The 26,807-nt window shown below is 34.8% G+C and overlaps 1 protein-coding gene across 5 annotated transcripts in view; it reads right to left on the bottom strand.

The window, feature by feature from the left end:
* The window catches only part of LOC128859677 (solute carrier organic anion transporter family member 74D), a 146,358-nt gene that overhangs the window by 101,931 nt on the left and 17,620 nt on the right, over window positions 1-26,807 (bottom strand). For all 5 annotated transcript variants that reach the window (XM_054096682.1, XM_054096679.1, XM_054096683.1 and 2 more), the window contains exon 3: window positions 7,349-7,392. The gene's annotated coding sequence lies outside the window, so the exon portion shown is untranslated. The remainder of the gene's footprint in view (window positions 1-7,348; window positions 7,393-26,807) is intronic.

Raw genomic sequence — 26,807 nt, 5'->3', positions numbered from 1 at the left:
AGTACTTATTTATTTTACAGGCAATGAATCTGCACCAACGGTCTCTGTGCCTTTTGTATATGAATTTATGGAACCAACTAAAACTTGAACCCATAATTGGCTCTTGTCAAATTGGACGAGCTTCAGATATACATTTCTCCAATTCGTCAGATTATCACAAAAGTTTAAGTTTGTTCCATCGCTGTTACTTAGATTTCTGGAAAGTTTCTGACGATAGTTTTTGCTGACCAGATGCCTCGTAAATCTTTTCTTTATACCAAATAAGAGCCAATTTTAAAGTAATTTCAGGAATTCTGTTTCGTCAAAAAAAAAAGAAGATATATTAGGGAAGAAAGATATGTTAAGCGCACAATACTTCTACTAGCAGATATGTTCCTTTCTCAAAGAACTAATTATTTATATTGAAAGCGCATACTTAGGAGAAAAACTTGTTGCTTATCGAATAAATGGTAGTTAGCCGCACAATATATTTGTGCGCTAATCTCATCATTGTGCCTAGTAATCCACATGACGTACAACCTTGTAGAGGTAGTTGACTTTAATCAGCCTACTAGACAGTTTTGTTTTTCAGGAATCCAGAGGAGTTATCAAGTTCAACTTAATAAGTTTTGGTACCACAGCGCTCACATAGCACTTTCGTCTCTACCCACGGCCTACAACATAAGTGCATATGCAATGCCAGACTTTGTATTTAACGGGGAAGCTACTCCAACTAAGTTTTTACCTCAGCATTGCAATATTCTTGGTTCACACTGTTTTTATCTTTCACCGTGACTTCAACCCGAAGTGTAACGGAAATCGTAGTACATAGAAGGCAGTTGAATGAGCTTTTCATACCATAATATTATCCACCTAACGATATACTTATATACTGGCATGTATTCTTCTAAGTATGCTAGTTTTGAAATTGCGAAAGAAATCAATAAATGCCAGTCCATCTGAAAGACATATAGCCAAGTGGCACGTGGCCATTTCGAATACAACGACATAATTATCGTCACAAATATATGCATTCGCTTTGTAGAAAAATCGATATTCTATAGGCTCATGTTTAAATGTAGGTTATGCTAATAGGCTGTGGAGAAAGTTAATGGTGGTTTCTACTATTAAATGCATTCGTATTCGAATTTGCCTGAATTAAACAATGCTAAGTCCAACTGTGTGGTTTTTTTTCAAAATCTATAATCCCACAAAATAGACACAAATACTATAATAAGTATTGTAGAATATTTAACATTTATTAAAAAAGCCGTTGGTTGAAATACTTAATTTCTGTTTTTTTATTTGCAAAAATACTTTCCACTTTTTGACTTTTCTTTATTTAATTTGTTTAAAGCCATCCGTGTTGCTATGATATTTTTTGTTTGCGATGCGTCTATGCATATGCAATATCTCTGAGACTTGCACCATCACTGCTGTAGATATTCCTATGCAAAGAATATTTGACCGAGTCTTGCCGTGGGTTCTCAATGCCCACTAAACCATAATCAGGAGAGCGTTCCTTACGGATTTTATACCATTGCGGCGGTACAGCAACTGGACGATGTCTTTGCAATTTCGGATCCACGCTGGGTGTCGAGCTATTCGCCATAGCAACACAAAATGCGAGTAGTAGCAGACACACTTTAAAATCCATTTTTCAAGTGATTTGCTTTGAGCGACTTAAAGATGCAAACTGAAATTTTGAGTTTTGCTTTGTTGACTTTTATAGTCCAAAGCTGTGGATACAAAATGCTTTTGCGGGGAATCCCTTGCATAGCTTAGCGATGTGGTGATAGGGAAGACCCTCGCTGTACTATCAATGTGGTTTTACTTATTATATTCCATATGTTTCAAAATTGTTGATAAGGAATGCACTTACAGTGTGTCAAAAAATGTTTTCCTAAGGAGACAAAATCATTTTTTCCTTTTTCGTTTCTAAATAAATTGGTCGTTTATTAAAATAAATTATAACGATTTTTCGTATTTAAGGGTTACTTATTAAAAAAAATTTTGAAGAACACTTTAATTTCAATGTCTCATAAAACCGTTTTAGGTTTAGTTATTTTTCTATAACTTTGATGGGACTGATATTTCTCATTCTGCTGTAATTGAAAATGAAATTGCATTAAAAATATTTCTGTGCCCAAAAATTAAGTATATAAGATCCCATTCGTGTCCAAGAGTCAGCTGACAAGAAATGATAATAGTTTGATTCCGATTGACCACACAGAACATCTGCTCTCAGACGAAAACTCAGCAAATCTCGTTAGATTTTGCCAGAATTCTTGCGAGTCATTTTAAGAGTGAGTGTTATAGTTGTTTCCCACGCTCAAACTGACTTTAATTATTGATGCAATAGTTGTAGAGACACTAGACATAAATCCCTTTATTATGTGAATAGGGAGATATTTGAGCCCGCTTGAAGAAAAGTGTCAAAATAGGACAGGCAATTGGTTGAAAATATTTATTTACGGTGTGTCTGAAAATGTTAGACTCTTGCGACATATGAAAATTGGCATTAACAACACTTTCCTGGAATGTCGAAAAGAGAGTATTTTTGTTCGAAATTTTCAAATAAAGCATCTTACGGTCTGAAATCTTTTTCTTTATAGTAATTAATAGAAACTCTAAATCAATTAAATTTCAATAATCCAACAATTTATTTAACGAAGAAAGCCTGAAACAATTTTCCCTCCTTGTAAAGATTTTCTTAACACACTGTATTTATGTATGTACATATAGAAAGAATAGGGGTTTACCAGAATTTATATTATTTCATATACTTGTAAATATATAGAGTGACCTAAGCTTCAAGCAAAATTCATTTTATAGGTAAATTTTGTAGCGTAAGGTATTAAGCCGAGAAAATATTGAAGTTGTGCAGGCGGAAGAAAAAATTTAAAGCATTTTAATATAATTATAGATAAACACTACAGTTAGGTTAGTAATATTGTGATAAATCAAAGTATTATATTATGATGGTGATGAAAATTCACAGGCTTGGGTTACTTTCGGAGTGTGCACACTCAGATTGTGTGCAAGTGTTTGCAGTGTTAAGATAGAGAATCATATACTTAGCCATTCGGAAGCGATTCGTAAAAACTCATTGTGATAATGAAAATATATTTGCATAAGTAAACTTGAAGTGACTGTTGGTGATTTTAAAATTAAGGCTTTTTATGGGTTTATATGGTTCCCGTAGGAAAGCAAAATCTACGCGGTGCATTTTAATTCTTCTCTTTGATACAAATCTAACACAATGATTTACTGCAATTAGACTCACTAAAAAACTTAATAACTTACTAATATTACATAATCCTAGCAACCATGATTAATAGTACTTCGAGTGGTTTGGCTCAAATAATTTCTATGTTCCCCACCAACCTGTCATTTGAATTCAAGCAATTATAATTCACTTACAGATTTCTCGATGACAGTAAAAATCATTAAAGTTGAATTGCTATGATTAGTAGGAGAGAAGACAGAGAATCCTTTCAGGCACTACATATTTATTCCAGCTTTCATTTCATTTGTTTTAAATCTTAAACTTAATAATGGTTCTTATAAACCTTTTAAAGATATTAGGAGCATAAATTACTAAATATAATGAAATAAATAAAAATAGAGTTTAAAAGTTCATAAAAGTCGAGCGAAATAGAGCTCGCTAAGTTCGAAATGCGAAATAGAACTCAAAATTCAGTAAATACTATAAGTGTGCTAATAACAGGAGCATTACGGGCATACAATTACACTAAAAACAAAAGACAGTGAGAGTATAGACCTTCTACCCTCTACAGGCTTTAAATCAATTAAAATCAAACGGGAATGAAAGAAAGGGGGAGGATTTGGGAATTTCAGCGAACTCAGGCTGCCGTAGCCGAATGGGTTGATGCGTGATTACCATTCGGGAGTGTGTAGATTCGAATTCCCGTACGTGAAACAGCAAAATGATAGAAACAGCTTTTTTTTTTAATAGTGATCGCCCCTTGACAGGCAATAGTAAATCCCAAAGTGTATTTCTGCCATGAAAAAGCTCCTCATTGAAAATTATTTGCCGTTCGAAGTCGGCTTGAAACTATTAGAAAAATGTTTTTTCTTAATTTTGGCGTTTCACCGAGATTCGAAATAACGTTCTCTCTGTGAATTCCGAATGGTAGTCACGCACCAACCCATTCGACTACGGCGGCCGCAGCATCAAGTTGCACACCACAAATAAGAGGAAGAGCTCAGCCAAACAACGAAAAAAGGGTGTACGCGCATGTCATGAAGCTTATATGTGTGCATGTCGGGTGCCACACGAACTTGCTTCGTGTCACATATACTTGTTGTCGGCTTTTGCATGATGAAAATCAAAAATTTTAGACACTAGCGTCATGCACCCGACACGCACACATATAAGCTGCAGGACATGCACGCTTGAGCGTCACCAGGAGCTATTATACTTTCTTGTAAGATGTGTTTAATGTGATAAAAGCATGAAATCTACGTCATGCTCTGTAAATAAACCTTTTGATATCTACAAGTATTTCATGTTGGTTAACCCCTTATATATGTATATATATATATATATATATATATATAAATAAATAAATATATTTTCTTCTTCTTAATTGGAGCGATAATTGCTTAAGCGATCTTGGCCGAGTTTAACAAAGCGCGCTAGTCGTTTCTTTCTCGTGCTAACCGGCGCCAATTGGACACACCAAGTGAAGTCAAATCCTTCTCCACCTGATCCTTCCAACGCATAGAAGGCCAAGAGCAAATATTGTTTCTGAGTATTTGTGAACCGGGTACCCTCTATAGTTTGAGGTACGATTAAAGCTTTTCTTTGGGAATAAATCTTCCCTTTTATCATTAGGTAGGGTGATGAAGTTCGCCACAAGCTACGCATATAGTGCGGCGAAATTTTTTCGAAATCGGTGCATTGTAGTGGGCAATTTATTTTAAATGATTTTTCTGCACTGATCCTTCTTTTTTTTTGTTGCTCTCATTGAATGTATCACATCTTTGAGAGGTACCCTTATTTAGATTCATTTCTAAATCGGAACACATATTAGTTACATATGTACATATGTATATCTCCGCACCGAATTTCAATGTGATACATATGTATAACTTATGGTTCCGAAGTTATGCCTCATTGCTGAAACGTGCAATGCACAATCAAAATCTCACCGAAATCGATTGGGCGGTAACGGCGCCTAAGATCATTGTGACACTTGATTTTCGCGTATTAAAATAAAAAGTATTATGCATGCATGCTTGTATTTTATATACTTATAAGTGCATTATGCATACATATGTACATATATGAATAAATATATGCAAGAACATAATTTTTGGTCACTAGTATGTGAGATATTATCAGCTTCAATTTTGCGACAACAAACATGCCCACGGGGCTCCCTTTGTTTTACTACGTTCAGCACCTAAAAGTCTGCGCATTATCAAATTCTCAGCAAAGAAATATCATATAAAATAAAAGTCCGATCACGGGCTATAAAGCAAATAAAAGTTTTGAATGTATAATGCGTGTACGAAAAAAGTGGTTCAATAAGTTCGTTAGCCTATAAAAATCAAATCTGTATAATTTATATATATTAACTAAAATACTTAGTTTTTTTTTTGTTACATTTTTTTTGTTTTTTTGTTTGTTTCTGTTCTTCTCACGCATTGCTTGCTTTTGTGAATAATTTAGGGGATTTTGTTTTGTTTTAGATACGCAATCGGAACTATTTTCTAACTGATAACTCAATAGTGAATGTACTAAATATGCGTGCATGCATAATGGGTGTTTTTTTTTTTAATACAAAAGAGAATGTGCACATTTTTTTATTTTAAAATAATTTCAAATAATAACGTTTTCGTTTTGTGTTATTTTATCATAATCGGCCTTGTCTCGCTAACAATGTAGGTGGACTTCCAAGACGTCAATCGCAAGTATATCAGCTTAAGTTCCATGAGGAGTTTAATCGCATGGCCATTTCATGAGTTGGGAAGTTTGTTCCTTTACATTAGTGTTGATCTAAATACAACAATTTCTCCTATCACTCAGCTAGAAGCGGATCTCTTCATTAAACACAAAATAGATGATTTGAAAATTGTTTAATGAATGCCGATTCTGGAAATAAATTTTTGTGATTTGTAAAATATTAAAAATTGCTAGTAATTTTTCAAAGCATATTGGTTCATTTTCACGCCTGATTTGAAAGTTTTATATATCTAAAAAAATACCCTTTAGCAGATGACAACACGAGTGCGAAGCCAATTTGCGTAAAATGTAGCAAAAATAGTTCCGCGCCAGACGAGACTCCCACGCACTCAGTCACTAACAACAATTCGCAACTACAAGGGGATTCTCTGCGAAAAAAGCTTCTTTTACTAAATAAATATATCCGTATATACATAAATATGTAAATACACAAATATGATTTTTTTTGCTAAAATCAATCATTTTATGACGCCAGTCATCTCATTTTGACAACTCGTTTTTTGCTATAAACGAAAAACCTGTAGTTGTATTAATTTAATAAATATTTATTTTATCAACATATGATCTGGTCAGATATTTTAATTCGCTAACAAAGTATTTATTTGCAGATTGTTCGGCTAATCGTCGATTATAAAGTCAAGGTCTCAAGGTGCTCATAGAAATATTATTAATATATGAGTGCACCGCTCTTTACGTTAGGTTTATTGTGATCTTGACCTTAAACTATAAAAAACCACTTGGAGCAAAAGCAGGGGAGAACGTGGATACAGTTGACTTGGCGATAGGATATGTAAATATTTTATAAATAACTTTCAACTATTTAATTTAATTAGACGAAACCTTTAGAGAAAAATTACTAATATAACAGATCAAACAGTTGTATTATTCAGATGCCTTTGAAATGTATTTTCAATGATAATCGTAACTTACATATTTAAATCGGTTAAGTATGGCGGTATCTCGCTACATGAATTTAACTGGAGATATGGACCGAACACATAAAAATGCCTCAATGAAATAGCTCATATATGTATATAGCTAGACAACACTAGTTTACAATAAAAAAAACCCATGAATCCAAGCACTATAAACAAATCACTTGATTTGTTTGGTTGACATTTTCTTTAGATATTTGAAATGTGTATGGTCTGCCTTATGTTCTTTAATCCAAAACCTTTATATGACGATATCTCAAAAACCACATGACAGAAAAAAAATTGAGTGGATTATCAGACTCAGCGACCGATTTTACAAAGGAATAGGGTGATCTTCTAGGGTGATACAATTATTAGTTATTTGCAAATCTGTTAATAAACGTTTTTCATAGTTGTATTCACGGGACAATTTTTCTAGTGATATTTATTTGCCACTTACTGTTTAGCACAGCTTAATATAAGTATTCGAAAGGTTTATGTGATCTGCAACAAAGAGAAAATAGAGCATTAATTCGAGTTATTATTATTATCATAAGAAAATAAAATTAATTCAAGTAAGCATATAAGTTCGGAATAATAATAGGTCTATTTATAAGTTCGTGCGGTTTTACAACAGATGGCGTAACTTGATTATTATTCCATCGATCCACATTTCCAAACACTCATTGGAGAGCTACTGTCGTAAGGCACAAACGTCAGTATAAGTTTTTTATTTGAAGCGTAAACAACAATATTTTTACCACACTTGAAAATGTCGAATTTCGTGCCAAATAATGTGTTTTTGCGGGGAATTCTTCTTCATTATTTTAATATGAAGAAAAAAGCAGCCGAAAGTCATCGTATCTTGGTGGAAGTTTATGGTGAGCATGCTCTATCTGAGCGAACGTGCCAGAAGTGGTTTGCACGCTTTAAAAGTGGTGATTTTGGCTTGGAAGAAGAAGAACGCGAGGGTGCGCCGCCAAAGTTCATGGATACCGAATTGGAGGAATTGCTCGATCAAGATCCGGCTCAAACGCAAGAAGAGGTTGCAAAAACTTTGGGAGTTGATCAATCAACCATTTCCAAACGTTTAAAAGCCATGGGAATGATCCGAAAGGTAGGCCATTGGGTGCCGTATGAATTGAAGCCAAGAGACGTTGAACGCCGTTTTATGGCATGCGAACAACTGCTTCAACGGCACAAAAGAAAGGGTTTTTTGCATCGAATTGTGACTGGCGATGAAAAGTGGGTCCATTACGGCAATCCAAAACGTCGGGCAACGTATGGATACCCTGGCCATGCTTCAACATCGACGTCGGCGCAGAATATTCATGGCCTGAAGGTTATGCTGTGTATCTGGTGGGACCAGCTGGGTGTTGTGTATTATGAGCTACTGAAACCGAATGAAACGATTACGGGGGATGTCTACCGACGACAATTGATGCGTTTGAGCCGAGCACTGCGAGAAAAACGGCCGCAATACGCCGATAGACACGACAAAGTTATTTTGCAACATGACAATGCTCGGCCACATGTTGCACAAGTGGTCAAAACATACTTAGAAACGCTCAAATGGGATGCCCTACCCCACCCGCCGTATAGTCCAGACCTTGCGCCATCCGATTACTATCTCTTCCGATCGATGCAACATGGCCTGGCTGACCAGCACTTCCGTAATTACGATGAAGTCAAAAAATGGATCGATTCGTGGATTGCGGCAAAACCGACCGAATTTTTCACAAAGGGAATCCGTGAATTGCCAGAAAGATGGGAAAAAGTAGTAGTAAGCGATGGACAATATTTTGAATATTAAATTTGTAACCATTTTACGTCAATAAAGTTTCAAATTTCGAAAAAAACCGCACGAACTTATTCATAGTCCTATTAATAAAAGTTTAATATAATGCAAGTCAATACAAATTCAAAATTCAGTTATTGGATGTATGGATCAATTATAATTATAAATTATAATTTATTAAATATACTGTACATATACCGAATGAGTTGGTGCGTGATTACCATTCTGGAATTTTCCAAGATGCTAATAGGTCATGAAGAGAAGAAAATACTTGGGTTACAATCAGGCTAATTTGGCCGCAAATAGATACGAAAAAGTCAGGAGAATTGTTCAACCTCTCAAGAGAATATCTCGAAGGTCGTGGCTTGAGACACCGGCCATTGGCTGTTAGGTAGACACTCTTTTAGGCTAGGAGTATTTTCTTAAGAATACTGTAAAAGTTCTAGAGACGAGGAAGAGGAAGGAAAAATAGGACACTTCCTCTGTAATTGTTCAGCCTTAGCCAATAGTAGGGCAATGTTATTAGGAAAACACTCTTTTGACTCGCTTACGGAACTATCCGGTGTTGGGATAAAATCTATCCTACACTTCATAAGAGCGCCTAAATGGTGTCATTATAAATACATAAACACTGAGATTTCAGTGCTACACAGTGGTACCATAACAGACCTACATGGTCTAAGTGAGTTAGCTATTTTTAAAATTTACTGCCACAAAAATCTAGCTTAACCCTACCATTCTGGAGTGCATAAGTTTGAATCTTCGTACATGAAACAAAAAATTATAGACAGATTTTTCTAATAGCAGTCGACCCCCGGTAGACATTGGCAAACCTGTAAAACTGTAGATCCCTTCATTTTGTGACGCAAACTCCTACAAATAGGAGGAGAAGCTCGATCGAACACCCAAAAAGGGAGTAAGCGCCAATTATATATTATATGTAAATATATATGCAAATACATATATACACTTACTCGTACTTACTAATTGCACGAATTATTAAAGCTTTTTTAACTTAATTACCTACAAACCAAAAGTGAAAATAACTCAACGAGTTATTTTCAGTGTAGAGTTCAACTATGTATGTACAGCCAGGAAATTTTATGTTTAAAAAGAAGCCCGCTTTATAAAATATTGAATGTGATATATGTGAGTAGCATTAGGAAACAGCAATGTCTTTTCACTTTTTGGCATGAATATCGAAAATATTGTACAATTTATTTAAGATTTGTGTGTGTACACAACAACACTTCAGCACCTCAATGAATACCCCATAAAAAGAAAGTGTCGAATAACAAAAGTGAGTTGGTCAATTGGTTGACGAGTAGTTGTGTGCTATAGGGCATAAGCAATTGAAATGAGGATCACTTGAACTCGTTCGTATGCATTAGCAAAGCTTCAATATCGAATAGCTCAAAGAGCCGCACGCATGACAACAAACAATAGAGACAAATGAGAAATTAAAAAGCGAATATCTATCATACGCATGCAAGTTGCGAAATAACTTCAATTCATGCCGATTCGCCATTATCGTTTGGTACTTTCTAATTTGCAATCACTTCATGTATTAGCAACTTGGGCAAGAAGCCAATTAATGAAAGAGTTGATAAATTTATTTTATTGAAACAAGCAAATAACATAACACATATGAACGTGCATTTTGTTAATATGATAGGGATAATAGTTCCGCAGCAAATTTGAAATTTCACTAAAAAAAAAGAGTTCTTGGAAAAATTAAGATATTAAAAGCATTTTTGAATTTGATAAAACAAAATTTTGATAATGAAAAATCTATTAAAGGTGGTAGCTGATTGGGTTTTTTCCGCCGTGGCGAATTCATTTTTTGTTTCCTATTTTGCCAATACTTTGCTTTGACAATCAAACGTACGAAACATTGTTGTTGGTCTATATAGTGCCACTAGTCTAGTGCTTTAATGAATGCGCCTTGGTATCACTTGTAATTTTAAATTTTGTAATGAGTTTAAATTCATAGCTATGAAAATTTTAAAATAATTTTAACGCGACGACTAATTTATTGCTTTTTTTTATTTTGCTTTCACAAATAAATCACTTCCTTGTTTTCTCCTTTGACGTAACATTTTAATGTACAAAATGTTGTTGTTGGTCTACAAAAAATTTTACAAATGTTTGATACAAGAAAGAAAGTGTGTAATTCTTTTCTCACAGTTTTAATATATTTCAAGATGACATTTCCCATTTCCCATTGACATTTTTTGGGCGAGGAGCTTAATTCAGACATTTGTTCATGTATTCATGGCGGCCAGTAGCCGATATCTGGTGCGTGATCAAATGATAGAACATTGTTTTCTAATAGCGGTGGCCCCTTGGGAGGCAGTGTCAAGCCAGCGAGTGTATTTCAGCCCTGAGCGCACCACAAACAGGAGCTCGGCCAAACATTTTTTAAAGCGGTCTAGGCGCTAATCTGATTCTATAAAATCAGATAAATATATATTCCAATGAAAAAGACTTTAGAAACTTTTGCATATAGTTGAGAGCAACGTGCTTTCAAAAAAAAAGAAATCAGGCGGCTTTGGAGCATTTCTTTCTAAAATTTTCTAAAATTTTGTCGTATGCTGTTTTTCTGTCCATTGAATCCCGTGAGCTTCTTGACATTTTGCAATAAACATATATAATATAATTGAAAAGAGTATTGTATACATAATTGGCCTCTATAGTCTTTGTTCGGAATTTGGCCGACCTCCATCTCCTATTTGGTAGTCACGCACCTACCTATTCGGCTACGGCTGCCGAAATTGAAAAGATTACTGGCGTACTTTGAAGTACTGTTTATGTCTGTAAAAATATTTGGAGTAAATTTTACGATCCCAATATTTTCAAAATTAAAAAAATCCACTCCGCATTACTTCTGAGCACATGACAATTTTATTGTTGACCTTAAGATTGATAAATTAGGAACTCAACTTTCATTTTCAAAAGCTTTTTTCCACAAAAGACCAATTTCAGTGCCAGCGTATAAATTATTTCCTTTGTTGAGACCCTTATGCAATTAATTAAACCAATCTTCATACGCTAACAACCATGCAGTAAATTTAGTTGCTCCTTAGAGGACAGTCCTCATTCAAAGAAAATGCTTTGTAGAGTATTAGTTTTGTTTGTCAAAATAGCACTGTCCAATTTTGTTATCAACGACCCGTAGGTGAGCAATGGGGAATACCCATAAGGCAGTTGTCCGTTAGTCGTATCATATCGTGCAAAAGATGCAATTAAGTGTCACTCGTTGGTGCTACGATACAAATACCCGATAGGGTAGAATGTTTGCAAAAACTAATGTATGCCCTCGATTCGATTTTTCGAAGGGGCCAACCCCGGTTTATAATGATTTTTCCCCAATAACTACTTGTTTGCTACCTTACCTACAATCCTGCTGCATCGGCTGTTGTTTTTTTAGCTACATTAGAACTACCGTATCGATAACTATGGGTTGACAGCTGAGAATGGAAAATTGTGCATACATTTCTATTCAGTTAGGTTTGGTAAGTCATCATGAATCGTTTAACACCAGAAAAACGCTGCTTAATGGTCGAAATTTACTTTGCAAAAAAAAAAAAAAAAAAAAGAATCTGTTAACGAAGTTCATAGATCAATGCCGGCATCATCGGTCTTAATTTCTTTCGAACTGTGGAAGGAGCTGCCGTTGCGATGAATAGCGAACACTATTGAGTTATGCTGACTCAATTTTTGTTTCCAAAAATTATTCAGCTAATTATCGAGGACACTTGGTTCCAACAAGACGGGGCAACTTGTCATGAAACGGGATTAACAATCAGTTTATTGCTATATTCCAGCCGCCATTGATGCCATACGGCCAGATTTATTGGAAAAAGTAGTCAAAAATTGCACTGATGGAATGGACCATGCAACTCACAGCCACGGAGGACATATGCCGGAAATCATAATAATAAAAAAAATTGAATGAAATTGTCTACCAGAATATAATATTGGTGCGCACCTAAGTTCTCGCTGTGGGTGCTAGTCGATTCTAACAAAACCTAAACGTCATAAACCAAACTTAGAAATATGGTAAACAAACTGCTTCGACACATTAGTGGTTTTGTTTTGGTATCATATACTTTTGGTTTTAAAAAGGAATTTCAATTGTAGCTAAATGGAAACTTTTTCTTGCAGTTTGTCGTTCAATACAATCATACGCAGCACAGGTGTGGGGTTTCGGGTGGTTTGAAGAAGTTGATATCACATCAACATCACATATGTCCACATACACACTTTTTTTTTTTGAAACCGGCATGTAAGAAAATCATTTGTTCACCTTAGAACTATTATTTAAGTATTTTGTTTATGCACTCAGAAAATCGGCTGCCACATTATCTGTCCAAAATTGTTATAAAGAAAAAAGTCTTCTGGATTAGAGATCTAAAGAACTTGTTTAGTAAAAACGATGCCATTTGGCGAACAGATAACATACAATCAGAAAGCTGGATAGAAGATGCAAAATTGCTTTTAACAAACTACAACCAGGCTAGGATGAATATGTACACAACAAAAAGAATTAAATACTAGTAGGATATATAAGGAATTAGATTGGCCAAAAGGTCTGGTTTATTTAAAAAAAATATGATGTAGAATCAAGCATGTGACTGGACACAGAAAATAAAACTTGCTCAATGTGTAATTTAGGCGAGCTTGAAAACACAGCACATTTCCTGGCGCGCTGCCCAATATTAAGAGAAGTCTTTTTCGGAAAATTTGCCTTAAATGATTCACAGCTGATTGAGATTCTCAATGGGGAAAATGATCATTGGGATAAACTTTTGCGTTTCATTAAATATGCCTCTAGATACAGAGATTACTTAATAAATGAGTTTAACTGGTTTTAAAAACCCGTAAACCAAATAATTGTTTTGTACGAAAAATAAATCGACAGACGGCTCATGCCATTGTCGTTAAATTATTGTAAATATTTATTTCTTCTTCATATTACAATAAGTAAATTTCAAAGTTTGTATATTTTACTTTACTTGCAATAAATACTACTACTTTGGACTTGTGGAAATGTCTGATTTTGTGCCGAATAATCGTCATTTGCAGGAAGTGTTGATTTTTCTCTTTCATCCAAAAAAAAAAAAAAAAATGGCGGCTAAAGCGCATCGAGACCTACAAAAAGTTTATGGAGATGCTGCTGTAAGTGAAACAACGTGCCGAGATTGGTTCCGTCGCTTCAAAGGCGATTATTTTAATGTTGACGACCGTCCGCGTGAAGGAAGACCAAAAACCTTCGAAAATGCTGAACTGGAGGCATTGCTCAATGAGGATCCATGTCAAACACAAGAAGAGCTTGCTTCAATATTAGAAGTTACTCGCCAATCCATTTCCACGCGATTGCATGCTTTGGGAATGATTCAGAAACAGGGAACTTGGGTTCCTTATGAGTTAAAACCTAGGGATGTTGAACGTTGTTTTTTCGTCCGTGAACAACTGCTCCAGCGGCAAAAAAAGGAAGACTTTCTTCAGCGCATCGTGACAGGTGATGAAAAATGGATTCATTACAGCAATCCAAAGAAAAGAAAGTCATGGGGACTGCCCGGTCATGCTTCTACTTCGTCGCCTCGGCCGAATATTGGTGTTCTTTATTATGAACTGTTAAAACCAAGCGAAACCATCACTGTGGATCAGTATCGGCTTCAATTGATGCGATTGAGCCGAGCACTGCGCGAGAAACCGCCGCAATATGCGGAGAGGCATGAAAAAATGATTCTACCGCATGAAAACGCTCGGCCTCACGTTGCCAAACCCGTTAAAACCTACCTGGAATCACTGAAATGGGAAATCCTACTCCACCCGGCATATTCTCCAGATATTGCGTCGTCCGATTATCACCTTCCCATCGATGGCACATGGTCTAGCTGATCAGCAGTTCCATTCATATGAAGACATCAAAAAATCATCATTTTGATATCCTCAAAAGGTGAACAGTTTTATCGCGACGGTATACCAGATCTACCAGAAAGATGGGAAAAAGTAGTAGTCAGCCATGGGCAATACTTTCAATGATTTGCTTGTAACTATTTTTTCAGAATAAAGTTGTATTTTCATAAAAAAAAAACAGCGAGAACTTAGTTGCGCACCTAATACTATATCACAAAATGCTTCTCTATTTCTGGCAGCGAATAATAACTCTTTTATATTGCTCAAACCTGTCCAATTTCTAATATTAACTTTTATATCGATTTAAGAAATTTTCTTTCTTTTCTTTTCCATTCACGTGCATGGAACCAATTGAATAGACATCGTGCTATGTTCATGGCAGGTAACTGTTTACTTTAAATTTATTTCGCATGGGTTATACATACGAGTAAATAGGATTTAAAACTTATAGAGGATTCACACATAAAAAAACCCCGTTTTACGAATGAGTTTTTTGTTAAAAAGAGGTCGTTATATTGGAATTTAACAACGTGATACACATTTTCAAGAAAAGCTCATCCAGATAAATAACGAAGGATATTAGTGCTGAATATTTTGTATACATATGCATTATATGTAAGTGTGTATTTAACTTTAATTTATATAGATTTAATAAGTATTATTTATTGCGACTCGTAAGCTTTATATTGTATTTATTGAAGTCCCTTATCTGCAATCTAGGCCATAGGATTTGAGCTAAGATCAAAAGGAGCTTACAAATAAGTAAAGAAGAGCCAAATCCGGTCCGCGTCGAACTTTTTATACCCAAACACATTTTAGTAAAATTTTATTTGAGACACCCTTGCCATTTGTTGGAATCAAACATGAGAGTTACAGCAAGTACCAACAGCCGAACGACGGCAATTTAGTGTCATTAGTCTCAATAATTCTTTATCGAGATACTCGCATTTACTCAAAAGTGTACTTCGTATCGCCACAAGCGCGCGCGGGTAAACAAATAATTGTTTGCTAATTTTCCGGTTTTGAAATTTGAAGACCAATCGTGGAAAGCGTTGATAAAAGCAAAGAATTCGTGGAGTGGAACCGCCAAGTGAGCATTGTGCGCAGGAACTACTGAACAGCGGATAAAAATTGATTTGTTTAAATTAAAAATCAAATAATCATAACTCCATATGTTAATTCATAATGTAGATGATGTTCGACAATACGTATATAGCCGTTCGCTTAGCAGCTTTAACTAAAGTACTAAAAGTTACTCAGTATTTCTACAGAAATTACAATTCTGGTTCCCCGCTTAAATGGAAACAATTATACTGATAAAATGGTTCTCATTTCCTTTCGCTTAAAAAACAGTCAATAAACACAAATACATACTTATCCTCAATTCGTTTTGCATATTCTGTTTTACAGCGGAGTTACACTTATATATGTTTTATACATATACATAACACAAGTCTACAAAATTCATTCTTATATTCCGATGTATCTTTGTGCGCTGAACACGCTTTTGGGGCTCAAAAGTGCCTATCACGTCTTGGTTTTAATAAAAGGCGGGTGGTTAAAAACCCATAAAACCACTTTTTGGGGATTGCCTAAAAAGCCTGACGTGCTAGGGACTTTATAACCTATACTCAAATTAAAGCTCAAATCTTACGCTATAATAACCATATCTGTAGTTAAAAAAGAAATAAATAAATAAGGCCCAGACACTACGATCAAATTGCAAATTGAGCTTAGCTCATAAAAATGATTAGTCTTGGGGATTGTTGGGGTCGGTGATTGTAAAACTGATGTAAATTTTTCAAAATTCAAAATAACGAATGCAATATGGGGATTGCAAAATCAAAAACTTCTGCTGAGGTTACCTACTGAACACTCGAGTTTTTTGAAGTAGCTGAGTGCCGCATACAAAAAATAAAAAACCATGTAGGCCTGTGTAATACTCACATAGCAGAGCTAAGCACTTGTTTAAGTGCATGGTTGGCTGACTGACTGATTTTATAAATAACCTATTAATCGTTCGTGTGGATGGGGAGAGTGGTGCTAAAGTGAAGTCCCAAAATATGCACGCATACAATTAGATTGTTTTTAATGTATGCCTATTCGTGTGTGTGTGTGTGTGTGCAAGAGCACGCGCACTTTAAGTCAAGTTCAAGGACTGTCAATTAAGTAAAATACGCAGCAGCAATTGAAAAAGAGAATTCGAAGCCACAGCTGGCGAGGAAATAAAGCGTGCGATTGATTGGGCAGACAAAAGCGAAAAGGTGCAAAGCAACAAATTAAATAATATAACGACGATATTAAAACTAATAGCCAACTAATGATACAACTAAAAGTCAAATGAAATAGATGCGGAAGTAAAAGAGGTAGAAAAATGTTTGGCTTATCTATACATACATATAATATACATACCTACACATATACACATATGTATGTGTTTATATAAGGGTGGCCCATTGTTTCGTGATTTGAAAAATATAAGAACGAAAAGTATGCTTAAAATTCAGAAGCTAAGATAATAAAACCAAAACTAACATAAATGTAAAAAAATATTATATTTTATGAGTCAATATTTTTGGCTGGTCATTCTTGTGTTCTACATAGGAATAATATGGGAATATTACAATGTAGTGCAACTGTTTCAAGAGCTACGAATTTTTGTATTTTTTATTTATTTTTTATTTTTTACTTTTTTATGGTACACCTCCACTCTCTCTTTCAAACACGTTTGGAGCAAGCTTAACGAATTCAAAATAATTAATTAATTAAAATGTAAAATAATACAAAAACTACAGCTTCGAATTTAATTTCAACTTTGCATTAGTTTGATAGGTTTTTCCTTATTTGTAATAGATTCAACACAAGATGATCGATCATGAGACATAAGTTCATTTAATACATTTATTGGGGTAAATTGAGTCGGTAAGAAAATTGGCAAATAAATTGCATGCTATTCACATTAAAGTACAAATACTTGAAAAAATATAGCCGATAGTGCTTATGAGGGTCCGGTAGGCGGGAGCAGGGATACAAGAGACCGCCATGCTCGCTTTCTTGTGAACTTGGGGGTCAGTAGCTATGCTGTCACTCTTGTGAAGCACTTTCATATTAAATGCTAAGGCAGCAGGGAGAGAGATAAGCCAGTGCTAAAAAACCGCATTTGCGTTTAAGAAACGCCTTAGTTGTAACGCAAGAAAACTGAATAATTGCTATTAAGAAATGGTTAGACTTACGCAATGCATTGTAAAACAAATTACTATTCACGTACTCGTACACTTTACTTTGCTTTACTTAATTAGAATTGAGTTAAACTAAACCATTTTCAAATAAGACACCTGATATTGGACTGCGGAGGAAGGGAGGGCCGTCAATAATAATTTAAGATTTAATTTCTAAAAATTGTGTTGATCCATTAATAAGCAGTGTAAGGAGACGTATGGTATGTGTAACAAAATATTCCAGTTTTAGGTCACAAAATAGGTCTGTTGATGAGTCAAATGCAGTTCTTTGATTGAATTCAGAAGGAAAAGCGTGGTGATTTAAAATGGTCCCCATATGAATTTTATTAAGTATTTTCAGAGTGACGTAAAATCACAAATTACTAAGACTCCAATTCCGCCCAATGGAGGGAATGACCTTTAGGATCTATGGGGAAGCATAAGAAAATGTTATTAATAATACTTTTTGTTACGAAATTTGTTTAAAATATATAAGAAAAAACCTGCGTGTAAAGCTGAATGTCAAATGTTCCAAATTTTTGTCGGCTTGTTAGCAAAAGGTGTAATTTTAGTCGGCCAAGATAAGATTTTATCGGGAAACAGATCACGTTAGTACAAGTTTTCAACTACCCTACTTCGGCAAATGTCTAATTGAGTCTATTGAATGTACGAAATGTTTACGCGCCCCTCTCTATTACTCATACGCCGTGGTATGCCCTACAGGGGTAAGTTAAAGTACAATATATATAATATTAACACGTATAAATTGTCTACTGAGGAAACACAGAGTAAGAACTATTGTTAAAACAATTATAAAAGTATTCAGTATTCATTATAAAAGCTAAAGAATTATCGTATTTCGATTTGATTTACTCCTCTCGCTTCTTAACAGCTTCTTTCATAAGCCGTGTGAGACACATTATAAAAGATTGCGAAAGTAGCAATAAAGAAGAGAAGTATGTAGTTATAAACTGTTATAGAAATAGAAAGAGAGAAACCAGTCAAGTTTTTTTGTGGTTAATTGAGAATTAGAGAAAAAAGTAAAAGCTTTGAGGAAAAGAACAATAAACATTGAAAGCAAAACTTTGAGCAATACACACGTACATACACACCTCAGATTTCACTTATAAGCTCGTGTGCAGAACTAATATACAAACATTCTTATATACACACATACACACATATATACGTAAATAGATCGAAGCGAACTAGCGAGTCAAGTTCAAATCTTGCCAGCCACGCATGCTTAACTGAGAACTTTTGCATTTGTGTGTCTCAAGCAACCAAATGATGGACTAGCGATCTGTCAAGTAGATATATGACACAACTCGAAAATAAATGTGGCCGATGTGAATACGTGAACAACTTGCTGATGGTTGACCATACCGATCCAGCTATTTCCAAATCCCCTTTCGTGTGCAGAACAGTGAAAACAAAATTTCAATCGATACAAATGCATGCATAAACCTACATACATACATATGCACACACAAAAGCAAACAGAAGATCGATATTACATTTACGAATACTGCCATAAATGTAAAATTGTTTAACGAATTCGAAGATACATACATATGTATGAAAAGCATAGAAACATATGTAGGTTTAGAGTTTAGCCCTCAAAACATGTTTTTTGAAAGCTGAATGGTTACTATGTCAGCTCTTTCTATGAAAGAAAGCTTTCGTTGTTGATTCTAAAAAATATTTATATACGTTGAGGAACTACATCTAAACTGGCCATAGTCGACAAAGAAAATAAAAGTAATTTTCTTAAACTTCTCTGAATATGTAACGAATGAATGTAAGTAATCCACATCTTGCATGAATTAATTTAATTCATATACTGATACATACATACACATGTGAGTGCGTGTGTTTAAATAAAACGAAAAGTGAAGGAAGCATAAGCTAGAACTAGAAAGAATAGAGCCACGACTTTAGAATTCAAAATTAACCAAAATCAAACTTGTACTTGAATTACCACTCATTTAAATTCTTTGCAGAGTCATTTCGGATAGTCCGAAAACAATCTAATTAGCAAAAACAAATACAGACTTTTTTTATAAAAAAACAGTAAAACATTCGCGAATGGATATAATACGAACATGGAATACCAAAGTTGTTTACCAAGATATGAGTAGGAATGTGTGTATGTGTATGAATGTGTGTACTAACATGATTCTTTAAGTTTCTAACAATGAATTGAGTTTTTGGAAATATGTGCATTAGGTTGGGTCATTGTCTCCAGAGAGGAAATGCTTGACCTGCCCGTAGAGATAAACACGTATCTAAGGCACGCTTTTGAAAAGTAGTCGGAATAGTGCTATCGGAGGATTGCCCCTTATTTCATGGGCAGCACAACTATCTAGACTCGACGAGCCCAAACTTTCCGAAGCTGTCTGTAGTATTGTAAATTTCAATTTAATTCTACAAACAATGATGCAGAGTTAAACTTTCATAAAAATAAGTTCATATTTTGTGCTAGGAAATTACAAAACTGCAAAACGTAAACAAAAAAAAAAATGTGGTAGTGTACAAAGACATGGACATAGACTTTATAAAAATTACCAAGCAGTAAATGAGCATTTTCTTTAAGGGGGAATGCCACTGTGAAAATCGGTTTTTTTACATAAATTGTTAGTTTAACTACTCAAGAAAATGTGGTAAAAATTTCAAAAAGAAATTCGCTTTATTCCCGATTCTATGTGCACTTAAGTGAACGCCCGTCGGTCCGGCCCCGTAGCGCTTACGATACGATGCTTTATATCAAACGCGTTTTTCTCGCAACGACTTTTTTTGATACGATGGCAACGATTTCTCGGAAACTAATGAACCGAATTTAATTTTCTTTTTTTTTTAATTTTTGTTACCGCATTGACTATCGTTGTACGTAGCCGATTATCAAAACTTTGAAAATAACTATTTTTTGGGTCTGTTGAAAATCAAAAAAATTGCCAAAAATACACATCGAAATTCAAATCACCACCATTTGGTCACAAAAAAAAAAAAAAAACGGCTACGTACAACGATAGCCACTATTGTGTAGATTAATAAAATTTTTGGTTTTTTGATTTCAGATGATTATTCATTGCTGTATCGCTGCCACCAGATAACGTCAGTTTTTTAACTCGTTACGTTTATTAACATAAATTTGTCAATTTTCAATATTTTTTAATAAAAGTTTACATCAACATAGTTTAATATATTACATATATAATAAATTGCCTTTTGTCCGATTCTCGAATAATCATTCCTACTTACAACAAAAAATTCCCAAAAATACACTATTTTTTGACCCCCCAAAGTGGCACTCCCCCTTAAGAAAATAGTAAGCGGACGATGATCAAATATTAGATTTTAACCCGCACCTGTCTATACCCATAAAAGTTCCAAGCAATATTCGTTAAAATATTTTCAATTCAAATTATTTATTTTGCTATTTCCATTGGAACATCTACTTTAAGGTTTCGATCAAAGATTTTGCTAAGCAAATTTTGCTGCATCCCATAACAATTTAATGTATGTTTACAAATACATATGTAAAAATATATGTATATCAGCTGTTGTCTTACAGTTGTTTTATTGTTCTATCCTGCAAGCTTTAGCAAACTTAAAATTTTAAAACCAAAATTCTCTGCTATAAATATAAATCACCCTAATGCACATATAAAATCACATACCTATATTGTTTCCAAGAAATTGGAATCATATTTTTTTCTTATTAATATTTTTAAACATGTTTGTTTTCAACTTATTCTGCTATTTTTTTGTTATATTTACTTTTTTTTATTTTGGTTCCTCAGAATCATTTTCGTTACTCTTTTATTCTCTTGCATTTGGGTACTCTTAACATAGCTTTTGAAATAAAATAGTAGATAAAGCTTAATATTAAAAAAAAAAAAAATGGAGTACTCTAATAATAAATATCGGGTATTTAGCTGGATGAGAACTATCGGTATCGATAACTATGGCTTGGCAGCTGAGAATGGCAAACTGTATTGAAATTTCTGTTCAGTAAGGTTTGGCAAAACATCACGAATCGTTTGATGCCAGCAAAACGCTTCCAAGTTGTGGAAATTTACTTAAAAAAAAATAAATCTGGTCGCGAAGTTCATATAGCGAAGCGTTGAAGAATACAGCGAAATGTTGATTCGTCGTCATTCTGAGCTAGTTGACCACATGAAAAATGTTACGTATTATTATGTTACGGATATTGACTTATGTGCCTATACAGCTCGGGAAAGAATTGATCATCGTTTGCATTGCATTGGGCTCACTTAGATTTATTTTCAGATTTATTGGAAAAGCAGACAAAAATTGGACAGATCGAACAGACCATGTAACTCATAGCCACGGCGGATATATGCCGGATATCATATTCCAATAATATTTCTGTTTTGTTTTATCAATTTAAGTTTTCAAGCTTTTAAAAAAATACCCCATATATGGCGAAGAACACAACAACACGTGGTCATTTGTTTGATGACAGAAATTCAAATTCAATTTCATGTCCCCATGCAGGCAAAGTACTTTGCTTGCAGTGCGGCAATAAGTGGTCAAACACAAACTATGGCCATGGTAAAATCCTGGATGGCACGTTGGGGCTTCGCGGACAGGTGGACGATACAGTCCCGCCTATACTTGCTATTACAACGTTCACTACCCTCCTACCCTCGAGGGAAGAGTGGGAACGGGACGTGGTAAGACAGGGCGACATGTATACACAGATGGCTCAAAGCTCGAGGGCAGGGTGGGTGGAGGTGTATATTCCGAGCATCTGGGGGTATCCTTCAGTTTTCAGCTTCCCGACTACTGTAGTGTCTTTCAGGCTGAAATGATAGCAATAATGAAAGCCGTGACACAGGTACAGTGTGATGTGTTAACTGGAGATGATATCTAAATTTTCACTGATAGCAAGGCGGCGATAAAATCCCTCACAAAACCTCCAAGGTAGCAATGAAATGCCGCGCATGTCTTACCAAGATGGCTGATTTATTTCACCTAATAATAACATGGATTCCTGGCCATTGTGATATTGAGGGGAACAGCAGAGCCGATGGACTAGCGAAAATCGGTACCAAATTGACTGATGAGTACATATACAATGATATATATAGGTATACTCTTGCAAACGTGTAAACTACGTTTCCGCTAAGAAATTGTAAGAGTAGCAAATGAAAGGTGGCGTAATGAAGCCACTTGCAAAATCTCTTGACAACTGTGGCCGACTCTCAATGCTAAGCGCACGGAACTTCTGCTAAGACGAGATAAGCACAGTCTTAGCACACTGATTTCATTAAACGGGGCCTTGCCTAATCAGTACGCACGCCCAAGTGAAAAGTACACATCGCTTCAACCTAACCTAACCTTAATGCCCCCAGCAAGAATGATCTAGTCGTTGCTTATATTATCTTATTAGGCCTTAAAAAACATAACTTGTTCCTTAATTTCTTTCCAGCCAGATTTTAGAAGTATTTTTCGAGGTATTGACGTACTTCGAGACCTAATACTGCCCGCCGATGTTGAAAGGTGTTTAGGGCAAGCTTCACTTCTAATTTTAGGGCTGCTTTTTACAAAGGGAAGGCTTGTGCCAACTATGATCGACAAACGGTTTTTATGAGAAGATGGACTGAAAGTTGCCCGCCGCAGCGTAGGTTTTAATAGTACATAACGATTAAAGATGAAGTAAAGAATACAGTTGTAATATGGGGAGCTTTGCCTGGTTTTAGTTCTCTTTGCTTCCGCAGAATACTATACGTTGCTAATATTTGAGCAATCAATACCAAAAATGACTAATAAATTGTGGCAACTATCGAGGAAGCGGCTGTATTGTAAACTTTGCAGTATTCTTTAGTACACAGTGCTACCCACAAAACAGGCTTATGTTTGCTACGTTTTCTATTGATAAAATAATTTAAATGCTACAAAAAATTCTGAATGCACAGCGAACTGGTAATTCGGCATGATCTTTTATAAAATAATCTGGCCCGAGATATAGACCTTTTTGCGTCTAAATACGACAGAACCAATCTTACATGGTGGGATACTAGAAAGCCCCGGATTAGTCAAAATATACTTATACATTTTCTGCTCAGGTTTACCGACTACTCCGATTAGTAACCTAAAAAAACTTGCAAATTATTTAAAAAAAGTAATGTTGTTTGAATATTACATAAGGCATAGAAATCAAAAAAAGTGGAAGGGTCACACAGTTCAAACAATAAAACCTCGTTCGGGTCCAATGGCCCGGCCGGTAGGCAAAGGGTTAAAATAAGAATGATACTGTTGATCCAAGTAGTATTATAAGGCACCAATAGCGAAATTAGGACAAATCTGTTATGACAAATAAGGTTCTATGCAATACACGTTGCGTGGTTTTAATAGAAGAGTTCACTCTTAACTCTTCTTAGTCTCTTAGGGCGTTTCCCAAGGTAGTGCCTTAGACATCTTGCTTTTCGTTTCCACGACAATCAGTTCTGCGTTACCGGAATGATCCGGATTTATATTCGGCCAAGGCCTATCACTCCACTCTGCCCTGCCACTTTCACTCCCCATACGATTATGTTTATGCTGTTATTAGAACAACAACTATTTGCGTTTCATTAATATTCGTTTTATTAATTATATTTTTAATTGTTTTTCTCTCTAAATATTTACTCTATGCGGATGACTTGAGAATGTTTTCTATGTTTTTCTGTTACTAACAACTCTTATTATGTACCCGGCCCACACGAAGATGTCGAACGAATTCATGTTGCATTCTCTTAACTACGTAGTCCACTACAAACGTCGTGTAACATCCTCATAGTGTTCTCCAATTCGTTGAAGAGACTTAGTTGTAAGTTCGTCTGATTCATTGAACTCATACATGCTTTAATTCGAAATCTTTTGCATATTTATTCCATTCAGTATGAACAGTTTGTTGACTTTCGAATAAATAAATAAATTACTCAGCTGAACATAAATGAGTGTAAATGTAAATGGTTGCCATCGGGTGATGATATGAAACTCCAGATTTTTCCGGCCTATAAAAATTCCGAGTTTTGTTAGATAAACTTCAAGACCATTCTTTTATTTCTTGCGGCTCATAAATAATATGGAGCGTAATATAGAATCGGATAAGTTGAAAATAAAAGTACTAACATCTAAATTCTGAAAGATAACTCATTAGTGCAAACAAGAGATGGAAAATGTGGGCAAGTATGTGATTGCCGAACCTATTCACATTGCGAAAGAAAAACCGAACGTATGATATTTTGAAGTGAAGTAGTAAAATTGTTTGGTCGGTAGACGTACGGCCTGACTCTGGGGGCCGCGAGAATCGAGGCACGTAGAACCTGTTTAGAGGCGGAAGATGGAGAGAGAGTTGCACACATTCTCTCTTAGTGCCTAGCATTCTGTATAATCATTCGGTGCACTGAGGCAAGACTTATACATATATGTATATGTACATATTGACTTAGATTGGACTGAGTAGAGCCTGAGAGCTAGCGATTTCACAAACACTCCCTAAAGGAAACTTAAGATAAACTTAAGAATTCATAAATAGTCATCACAATCATCACATACCATTTATTTTTAAGAATCGCACAATGCGCCTTAATTTTTGCTCATGGTAATTTGCTTTCTTACTAAAATCATTAGGGTATATGAATTAAATAAAAAATGTAAAACCTTATGAGATAGCACTGAAAACTATTATCAGCTCTTCTGTGTATATATCCGTTTTTTTTTCGTTCGTGGCCATCAAATAAAACTTAAAATTGAAAGTTGGCCTAAAAACACATTTAACTAAAAAATGTGCGCCATCGAAACATAGTTATGAAAATAAACAAATACATACATGCGTAACGTAATGGATGTACACAAGTATACAAAAATTAATTGTGAGTTGTCTTTGTATGAATGAGCAGCCTTACATACTCATACATATGCACATGACTTAATCGTGCACATCGTGGTCGACAACTTTTTTGACAAGTAACCGACGAAATAGACACATGCAAATGACAATGGTTATGATAGCGAGAACGTATTGAAATGCCAACCGATGAACGTGGGCCATAAAGTATTAGATCGCCTCGTGATTCTCATCGCTTCTCTTTGCTGCTTACTGTTGTTTAATGATTCAATGACTAAAGAGAAGCTCCCAAAAAGTATGACTGCGTGTCGGTCAAAGCTAAGCAAACAAGTTGAGTTATGGCTAGCGGAGGAGGAAAAGGGTAAGGAAAATTGGTTTGGAACAATTACAATCAGCCTACACATGAAATATAAGCACATATATATAAACACTTGCATACATACATATATATATATAAATGAAATTATACAGTTACAGTCAAGTAAAATTATGTACATTTGGTAATGAGACAACTTTTAATTAGAAAAATATTTTTAAATTTATAAGCTTAACTATTTCTTGATTTTATTATAAATATTAAAATCAGTATCTAATCTCCCTTTTACACTGGGATGCAAGTACGGAAAATTCAAAGCTTTGAAACATCTTTCTAATAATTTAAAATGGTCGTACAAAAAAAAAATTTTTTTTAATAATCTAATAATAATCAATTATATTAATAAGCGAACATTTCTGAAACTAAATCAGAAATTATCTAAATATAATGTCCGTAAGTATTTTAAATCAGAAATTATCTAAATATAATGTAATATAAGTATAATATAATATATCCTGAAGAGCCGAAATCCTGTTGACAAGCCACATATGTTTTTTTTTAAGACGCTTACTTTGGTGCCCCGCTACTACAAAAAATATGCCAAGAAAAAATTGTTTTTGTATACTATTTGATGCCAATAATAACCTACTATAAAATCAAAACGATCGCATTTTATTTTCTTAAAAAAAATTCCCAAAAAATATCCATAAAAATAATTATTTTACAAGACTACTTACTACCTTGATGTAAATGCTCAAGATTACCCTCCGTTCCTATTGAATAAAACTTCTTGATTTGAGG

The sequence above is a fragment of the Anastrepha ludens genome, chromosome 4 (genome assembly GCF_028408465.1).
Source record: "Anastrepha ludens isolate Willacy chromosome 4, idAnaLude1.1, whole genome shotgun sequence".
Classification (NCBI taxonomy): domain Eukaryota; kingdom Metazoa; phylum Arthropoda; class Insecta; order Diptera; family Tephritidae; genus Anastrepha; species Anastrepha ludens.
This window is presented reverse-complemented; position numbering and strand designations above follow the sequence as displayed.